Genomic DNA, 10771 nt, shown 5'->3' on the forward strand with positions numbered 1-10771 from the left:
TATCACTGAGAAGGTGCCCAGTGCAGGATACACCACAGATACATTGTATGACTGAGAGGGTGCCAGTGCAGGATACACCATAGATACATTGTATCACTGAGAGGGTGCCCAGTGCAGGATACACCACAGATACATTGTATCACTGAGAGGGCTGCCCAGTGCAGGATACACCACAGATACATTGTATCACTGAGAGGGAGCCCAGTGCAGGATACACCACAGATACATTGTATCACTGAGAGGGCGCCCAGTGCAGGATACACCACAGATACATTGTATCACTGAGAGGGCGCCCAGTGCAGGATACACCACAGATACATTGTATCACTGAGAGGGCGCCCAGTGCAGGATACACCACAGATACATTGTATCACTGAGAGGGCGCCCAGTGCAGGATACACCATAGATACATTGTATCACTGAGAGGGTGCCCAGTGCAGGATACACCACAGATACATTGTATCACTGAGAGGGCGCCCAGTGCAGGATACACCACAGATACATTGTATCACTGAGAGGGCGCCCAGTGCAGGATACACCACAGATACATTGTATCACTGAGAGGGCGCCCAGTGCAGGATACACCACAGATACATTGTATCACTGAGAGGGTGCCCAGTGCAGGATACACCACAGATACATTGTATCACTGAGAGGGGCGCCCAGTGCAGGATACACCATAGATACATTGTATCACTGAGAGGGCGCCCAGTGCAGGATACACCATAGATACATTGTATGACTGAGAAGGCGCCCAGTGCAGGATACACCATAGATACATTGTATCACTGAGAGGGCGCCCAGTGCAGGATACACCATAGATACATTGTATCACTGAGAGGGCGCCCAGTGCAGGATACACCACAGATACATTGTATGACTGAGAGGGCACCCAGTGCAGGATACTCCACAGATGCATTGTATCACTGAGAGGACGCCCAGTGCAGGATACACCATAGATACATTGTATCACTGAGAGGGCGCCCAGTGCAGGATACACCACAGATACATTGTATCACTGAGAGGGCGCCCAGTGCAGGATACTCCACAGATAGATTGTATCACTGAGAGGGTGCCCAGTGCAGGATACACCACAGATACATTGTATCACTGAGAGGGCGCCCAGTGCAGGATACACCACAGATACATTGTATCACTGAGAGGGCGCCCAGTGCAGGATACACCACAGATACATTGTATCACTGAGAGGGCGTCCAGTGCAGGATACACCACAGATACATTGTATCACTGAGAGGGCGCCCAGTGCAGGATACACCACAGATACATTGTATCACTGAGAGGGTGCCCAGTGCAGGATACACCACAGATACATTACTGAGAGGGTGCCCAGTGCAGGATACACCACAGATACATTGTATCACTGAGAGGGCGCCCAGTGCAGGATACACCACAGATACATTGTATCACTGAGAGGGCGCCCAGTGCAGGATACACCACAGATACATTGTATCACTGAGAGGGCGCCCAGTGCAGGATACACCACAGATGCATTGTATCACTGAGAGGGCGCCCAGTGCAGGATACACCACAGATACATTGTATCACTGAGAGGGCGCCCAGTGCAGGATACACCACAGATACATTGTATGACTGAGAGGGCGCCCAGTGCAGGATACACCATAGATACATTGTATCACTGAGAGGGCGCCCAGTGCAGGATATACCACAGATACATTGTATCACTGAGAGGGCGCCCAGTGCAGGATACACCATAGATACATTGTATGACTGAGAGGGTGCCCAGTGCAGGATACACCACAGATACATTGTATCACTGAGAGGGTGCCCAGTGCAGGATACACCACAGATGCATTGTATCACTGAGAGGGCGCCCAGTGCAGGATACACCACAGATACATTGTATCACTGAGAGGGTGCCCAGTGCAGGATACACCACAGATGCATTGTATCACTGAGAGGGCGCCCAGTGCAGGATACACCATAGATACATTGTATCACTGAGAGGGCGCCCAGTGCAGGATACACCACAGATACATTGTATGACTGAGAGGGCGCCCAGTGCAGGATACACCATAGATACATTGTATCACTGAGAGGGCGCCCAGTGCAGGATACACCATAGATACATTGTATGACTGAGAGGGTGCCCAGTGCAGGATACACCACAGATACATTGTATCACTGAGAGGGCGCCCAGTGCAGGATACACCACAGATACATTGTATCACTGAGAGGGTGCCCAGTGCAGGATACACCACAGATACATTGTATGACTGAGAGGGCGCCCAGTGCAGGATACACCACAGATACATTGTATCACTGAGAGGGTGCCCAGTGCAGGATACACCACAGATACATTGTATGACTGAGAGGGTGCCCAGTGCAGGAAACACCACAGATACATTGTATCACTGAGAGGGCGCCCAGTGCAGGATACACCACAGATACATTGTATCACTGAGAGGGTGCCCAGTGCAGGATACACCACAGATACATTGTATGACTGAGAGGGCGCCCAGTGCAGGATACACCACAGATACATTGTATCACTGAGAGGGTGCCCAGTGCAGGATACACCACAGATACATTGTATGACTGAGAGGGTGCCCAGTGCAGGAAACACCACAGATACATTGTATCACTGAGAGGGCGCCCAGTGCAGGAAACACCACAGATACATTGTATCACTGAGAGGGCGCCCAGTGCAGGATACTCCACAGATACATTGTATCACTGAGAGGGTGCCCAGTGCAGGATACACCACAGATACATTGTATCACTGAGAGGGCGCCCAGTGCAGGATACTCCACAGATACATTGTATGACTGAGAGGGTGCCCAGTGCAGGATACACCACAAATACATTGTATCACTGAGAGGGCGCCCAGTGCAGGATACTCCACAGATACATTGTATCACTGAGAGGGCGCCCAGTGCAGGATACTCCACAGATACATTGTATCACTGAGAGGGCGCCCAGTGCAGGATACACCACAGATACATTGTATGACTGAGAAGGCGCCCAGTGCGGGATACTCCACAGATACATTGTATCACTGAGAGGGCGCCCAGTGCAGGATACACCACAGATACATTGTATCACTGAGAGGGCGCCCAGTGCAGGATACTCCACAGATACATTGTATCACTGAGAGGGTGCCCAGTGCAGGATACACCACAGATACATTGTATCACTGAGAGGGCGCCCAGTGCAGGATACACCACAGATACATTGTATCACTGAGAGGGCGCCCAGTGCAGGATACTCCACAGATACATTGTATCACTGAGAGGGCGCCCAGTGCAGGATACACCACAGATACATTGTATCACTGAGAGGGTGCCCAGTGCAGGATACACCACAGATACATTGTATCACTGAGAGGGTGCCCAGTGCAGGATTACACACCACACAGATACATTGTATCACTGAGAGGGTGCCCAGTGCAGGATACAACATAGATACATTGTATCACTGAGAGGGCGCCCAGTGCAGGATACTCCACAGATACATTGTATCACTGAGAGGGTGCCCAGTGCAGGATACTCCACAGATACATTGTATCACTGAGAGGGTGCCCAGTGCAGGATACACCACAGATACATTGTATCACTGAGAGGGTGCCCAGTGCAGGATACACCACAGATACATTGTATCACTGAGAGGGCGCCCAGTGCAGGATACACCACAGATACATTGTATCACTGAGAGGGCGCCCAGTGCAGGATACACCATAGATACATTGTATCACTGAGAGGGTGCCCAGTGCAGGATACACCATAGATACATTGTATCACTGAGAGGGCGCCCAGTGCAGGATACACCACAGATACATTGTATCACTGAGAGGGCGCCCAGTGCAGGATACACCACAGATACATTGTATCACTGAGAGGGCGCCCAGTGCAGGATACTCCATAGATACATTGTATCACTGAGAGGGCGCCCAGTGCAGGATACACCACAGATACATTGTATCACTGAGAGGGTGCCCAGTGCAGGATACTCCACAGATACATTGTATCACTGAGAGGGCGCCCAGTGCAGGATACTCCACAGATACATTGTATCACTGAGAGGGCGCCCAGTGCAGGATACACCACAGATACATTGTATCACTGAGAGGGCGCCCAGTGCAGGATACACCACAGATACATTGTATCACTGAGAGGGTGCCCAGTGCAGGATACTCCACAGATACATTGTATCACTGAGAGGGCGCCCAGTGCAGGATACACCACAGATACATTGTATCACTGAGAGGGTGCCCAGTGCAGGATACACCACAGATACATTGTATCACTGAGAGGGCTCCCAGTGCAGGATACACCACAGATACATTGTATCACTGAGAGGGTGCCCAGTGCAGGATATACCACAGATACATTGTATCACTGAGAGGGCGCCCAGTGCAGGATACTCCACAGATACATTGTATCACTGAGAGGGCGCCCAGTGCAGGATACACCACAGATACATTGTATCACTGAGAGGGTGCCCAGTGCAGGATACACCACAGATACATTGTATCACTGAGAGGGTGCCCAGTGCAGGATACTCCACAGATACATTGTATCACTGAGAGGGCGCCCAGTGCAGGATACACCATAGATACATTGTATCACTGAGAGGGCGCCCAGTGCAGGATACTCCATAGATACATTGTATCACTGAGAGGGCGCCCAGTGCAGGATACTCCACAGATACATTGTATCACTGAGAGGGCGCCCAGTGCAGGATACTCCATAGATACATTGCATCACTGAGAGGGCGCCCAGTGCAGGATACACCACAGATACATTGTATCACTGAGAGGGCGCCCAGTGCAGGATACACCACAGATACATTGTATCACTGAGAGGGCGCCCAGTGCAGGATACACCACAGATACATTGTATCACTGAGAGGGCGCCCAGTGCAGGATACACCACAGATACATTGTATCACTGAGAGGGCGCCCAGTGCAGGATACACCATAGATGCATTGTATCACTGAGAGGGCGCCCAGTGCAGGATACTCCACAGATACATTGTATCATTGAGAGGGCGCCCAGTGCAGGATACTCCACAGATACATTGTATCACTGAGAGGGCGCCCAGTGCAGGATACACCACAGATACATTGTATCACTGAGAGGGCGCCCAGTGCAGGATACACCACAGATACATTGTATCACTGAGAGGGCGCCCAGTGCAGGATACTCCATAGATACATTGTATCACTGAGAGGGCGCCCAGTGCAGGATACACCACAGATACATTGTATCACTGAGAGGGCGCCCAGTGCAGGATACACCATAGATACATTGTATCACTGAGAGGGCGCCCAGTGCAGGATACACCACAGATACATTGTATCACTGAGAGGGCGCCCAGTGCAGGATACTCCATAGATACATTGTATCACTGAGAGGGCGCCCAGTGCAGGATACACCATAGATGCATTGTATCACTGAGAGGGCGCCCAGTGCAGGATACACCACAGATACATTGTATCACTGAGAGGGCGCCCAGTGCAGGATACACCATAGATACATTGTATCACTGAGAGGGCGCCCAGTGCAGGATACTCCACAGATACATTGTATCACTGAGAGGGTGCCCAGTGCAGGATACACCACAGATACATTGTATCACTGAGAGGGTGCCCAGTGCAGGATACACCACAGATACATTGTATCACTGAGAGGGCGCCCAGTGCAGGATACACCACAGATACATTGTATCACTGAGAGGGCACCCAGTGCAGGATACACCATAGATACATTGTATCACTGAGAGGGCGCCCAGTGCAGGAAACACCACAGATACATTGTATCACTGAGAGGGACCCAGTGCAGGATACACCATAGATACATTGTATCACTGAGAGGGCGCCCAGTGCAGGAAACACCACAGATACATTGTATCACTGAGAGGGCGCCCAGTGCAGGAAACACCACAGATACATTGTATCACTGAGAGGGCGCCCAGTGCAGGATACACCATAGATACATTGTATCACTGAGAGGGCGCCCAGTGCAGGATACACCACAGATACATTGTATCACTGAGAGGGTGCCCAGTGCAGGATACACCATAGATAGCATTGTATCACTGAGAGGGCGCCCAGTGCAGGATACACCACAGATACATTGTATCACTGAGAGGGTGCCCAGTGCAGGATACTCCACAGATACATTGTATCATTGAGAGGGTGCCCAGTGCAGGATACACCACAGATACATTGTATCACTGAGAGGGCGCCCAGTGCAGGATACACCATAGATGCATTGTATCACTGAGAGGGCGCCCAGTGCAGGATACACCACAGATACATTGTATCACTGAGAGGGCGCCCAGTGCAGGATACACCACAGATACATTGTATCACTGAGAGGGCGCCCAGTGCAGGAAACACCACAGATACATTGTATCACTGAGAGGGCGCCCAGTGCAGGATACACCACAGATACATTGTATCACTGAGAGGGCACCCAGTGCAGGATACACCATAGATACATTGTATCACTGAGAGGGCGCCCAGTGCAGGAAACACCACAGATACATTGTATCACTGAGAGGGCACCCAGTGCAGGATACACCATAGATACATTGTATCACTGAGAGGGCGCCCAGTGCAGGAAACACCACAGATACATTGTATCACTGAGAGGGCGCCCAGTGCAGGAAACACCACAGATACATTGTATCACTGAGAGGGCGCCCAGTGCAGGATACACCATAGATACATTGTATCACTGAGAGGGCGCCCAGTGCAGGATACACCACAGATACATTGTATCACTGAGAGGGTGCCCAGTGCAGGATACACCATAGATGCATTGTATCACTGAGAGGGCGCCCAGTGCAGGATACACCACAGATACATTGTATCACTGAGAGGGTGCCCAGTGCAGGATACTCCACAGATACATTGTATCATTGAGAGGGTGCCCAGTGCAGGATACACCACAGATACATTGTATCACTGAGAGGGCGCCCAGTGCAGGATACACCATAGATGCATTGTATCACTGAGAGGGCGCCCAGTGCAGGATACACCACAGATACATTGTATCACTGAGAGGGCGCCCAGTGCAGGATACACCACAGATACATTGTATCACTGAGAGGGCGCCCAGTGCAGGATACACCACAGATACATTGTATCACTGAGAGGGCGCCCAGTGCAGGATACAACACAGATACATTGTATCACTGAGAGGGTGCCCAGTGCAGGATACTCCACAGATACATTGTATCACTGAGAGGGTGCCCAGTGCAGGATACACCACAGATACATTGTATCACTGAGAGGGCGCCCAGTGCAGGATACTCCACAGATACATTGTATCACTGAGAGGGTGCCCAGTGCAGGATACACCACAGATACATTGTATCACTGAGAGGGCGCCCAGTGCAGGATACACCATAGATACATTGTATCACTGAGAGGGCGCCCAGTGCAGGATACACCATAGATACATTGTATCACTGAGAGGGTGCCCAGTGCAGGATACACCACAGATACATTGTATCACTGAGAGGGCGCCCAGTGCAGGATACACCACAGATACATTGTATCACTGAGAGGGCGCCCAGTGCAGGATACTCCATAGATACATTGTATCACTGAGAGGGCGCCCAGTGCAGAATACACCACAGATACATTGTATCACTGAGAGGGCGCCCAGTGCAGGAAACACCACAGATACATTGTATCACTGAGAGGGCGCCCAGTGCAGGATACTCCACAGATACATTGTATCACTGAGAGGGCGCCCAGTGCAGGATACAACACAGATACATTGTATCACTGAGAGGGTGCCCAGTGCAGGATACTCCACAGATACATTGTATCACTGAGAGGGCGCCCAGTGCAGGATACTCCACAGATACATTGTATCACTGAGAGGGCGCCCAGTGCAGGATACACCATAGATACATTGTATCACTGAGAGGGCGCCCAGTGCAGGATATACCATAGATACATTGTATCACTGAGAGGGTGCCCAGTGCAGGATACTCCACAGATACATTGTATCATTGAGAGGGCGCCCAGTGCAGGATACTCCATAGATACATTGTATCACTGAGAGGGCGCCCAGTGCAGGATACTCCATAGATACATTGTATCACTGAGAGGGCGCCCAGTGCAGGATATACCATAGATACATTGTATCACTGAGAGGGCGCCCAGTGCAGGATACACCACAGATACATTGTATCACTGAGAGGGCGCCCAGTGCAGGATACACCATAGATACATTGTATCACTGAGAGGGCGCCCAGTGCAGGATACACCACAGATACATTGTATCACTGAGAGGGCGCCCAGTGCAGGATACACCATAGATACATTGTATCACTGAGAGGGCGCCCAGTGCAGGATACACCACAGATACATTGTATCACTGAGAGGGCGCCCAGTGCAGGATACTCCACAGATACATTGTATCACTGAGAGGGTGCCCAGTGCAGGATACACCACAGATACATTGTATCACTGAGAGGGCGCCCAGTGCAGGATACACTATAGATACATTGTATCACTGAGAGGGCGCCCAGTGCAGGATACACCACAGATACATTGTATCACTGAGAGGGCGCCCAGTGCAGGATACACCATAGATACATTGCATCACTGAGAGGGCGCCCAGTGCAGGATACAACATAGATACATTGTATCACTGAGAGGGCGCCCAGTGCAGGATACTCCACAGATACATTGTATCACTGAGAGGGCGCCCAGTGCAGGATACACCACAGATACATTGTATCACTGAGAGGGCGCCCAGTGCAGGATACTCCACAGATACATTGTATCACTGAGAGGGCGCCCAGTGCAGGATACTCCACAGATACATTGTATCACTGAGAGGGCGCCCAGTGCAGGATACACCATAGATACATTGCATCACTGAGAGGGCGCCCAGTGCAGGATACACCACAGATACATTGTATCACTGAGAGGGTGCCCAGTGCAGGATACACCACAGATACATTGTATCACTGAGAGGGCGCCCAGTGCAGGATACTCCATAGATACATTGTATCAATGAGAGGGCGCCCAGTGCAGGATACACCACAGATACAATGTATCACTGAGAGGGCGCCCAGTGCAGGATACACCACAGATACATTGTATCACTGAGAGGGCGCCCAGTGCAGGATACACCACAGATGCATTGTATCACTGAGAGGGTGCCCAGTGCAGGATACACCATAGATACATTGTATCACTGAGAGGGCGCCCAGTGCAGGATACACCATAGATACATTGTATCACTGAGAGGGCGCCCAGTGCAGGATACTCCACAGATACATTGTATCACTGAGAGGGCGCCCAGTGCAGGATACACCACAGATACATTGTATCACTGAGAGGGCGCCCAGTGCAGGATATACCACAGATACATTGTATCACTGAGAGGGCGCCCAGTGCAGGATACACCACAGATACATTGTATCACTGAGAGGGCGCCCAGTGCAGGATATACCACAGATACATTGTATAACTGAGAGGGCGCCCAGTGCAGGATACACCACAGATACATTGTATCACTGAGAGGGCGCCCAGTGCAGGATACACCACAGATACATTGTATCACTGAGAGGGCGCCCAGTGCAGGATATACCACAGATACATTGTATCACTGAGAGGGCGCCCAGTGCAGGATACTCCACAGATACATTGTATCACTGAGAGGGCGCCCAGTGCAGGATACACCATAGATACATTGCATCACTGAGAGGGCGCCCAGTGCAGGATACACCACAGATACATTGTATCACTGAGAGGGCGCCCAGTGCAGGATACACCACAGATACATTGTATCACTGAGAGGGCGCCCAGTGCAGGATACACCACAGATACATTGTATCACTGAGAGGGCGCCCAGTGCAGGATACACCACAGATACATTGTATCACTGAGAGGGCGCCCAGTGCAGGATACACCACAGATACATTGTATCACTGAGAGGGCGCCCAGTGCAGGATACTCCACAGATACATTGTATCACTGAGAGGGTGCCCAGTGCAGGATACACCACAGATACATTGTATCACTGAGAGGGTGCCCAGTGCAGGATATACCACAGATACATTGTATCACTGAGAGGGTGCCCAGTGCAGGATATACCACAGATACATTGTATCACTGAGAGGGCGCCCAGTGCAGGATACACCACAGATACATTGTATCACTGAGAGGGCGCCCAGTGCAGGATACACCACAGATACATTGTATCACTGAGAGGGTGCCCAGTGCAGGATATACCACAGATACATTGTATCACTGAGAGGGCGCCCAGTGCAGGATACTCCACAGATACATTGTATCACTGAGAGGGTGCCCAGTGCAGGATACACCACAGATACATTGTATCACTGAGAGGGTGCCCAGTGCAGGATACACCACAGATACATTGTATCACTGAGAGGGTGCCCAGTGCAGGATACACCACAGATACATTGTATCACTGAGAGGGTGCCCAGTGCAGGATACTCCACAGATACATTGTATCACTGAGAGGGTGCCCAGTGCAGGATACACCACAGATACATTGTATCACTGAGAGGGTGCCCAGTGCAGGATATACCACAGATACATTGTATCACTGAGAGGGCGCCCAGTGCAGGATACTCCACAGATACATTGTATCACTGAGAGGGTGCCCAGTGCAGGATACACCACAGATACATTGTATCACTGAGAGGGTGCCCAGTGCAGGATATACCACAGATACATTGTATCACTGAGAGGGTGCCCAGTGCAGGATATACCACAGATACATTGTATCAC

Source organism: Anomaloglossus baeobatrachus, chromosome 7 (assembly GCF_048569485.1).
Source record: "Anomaloglossus baeobatrachus isolate aAnoBae1 chromosome 7, aAnoBae1.hap1, whole genome shotgun sequence".
Classification (NCBI taxonomy): Eukaryota; Metazoa; Chordata; class Amphibia; order Anura; family Aromobatidae; genus Anomaloglossus; species Anomaloglossus baeobatrachus.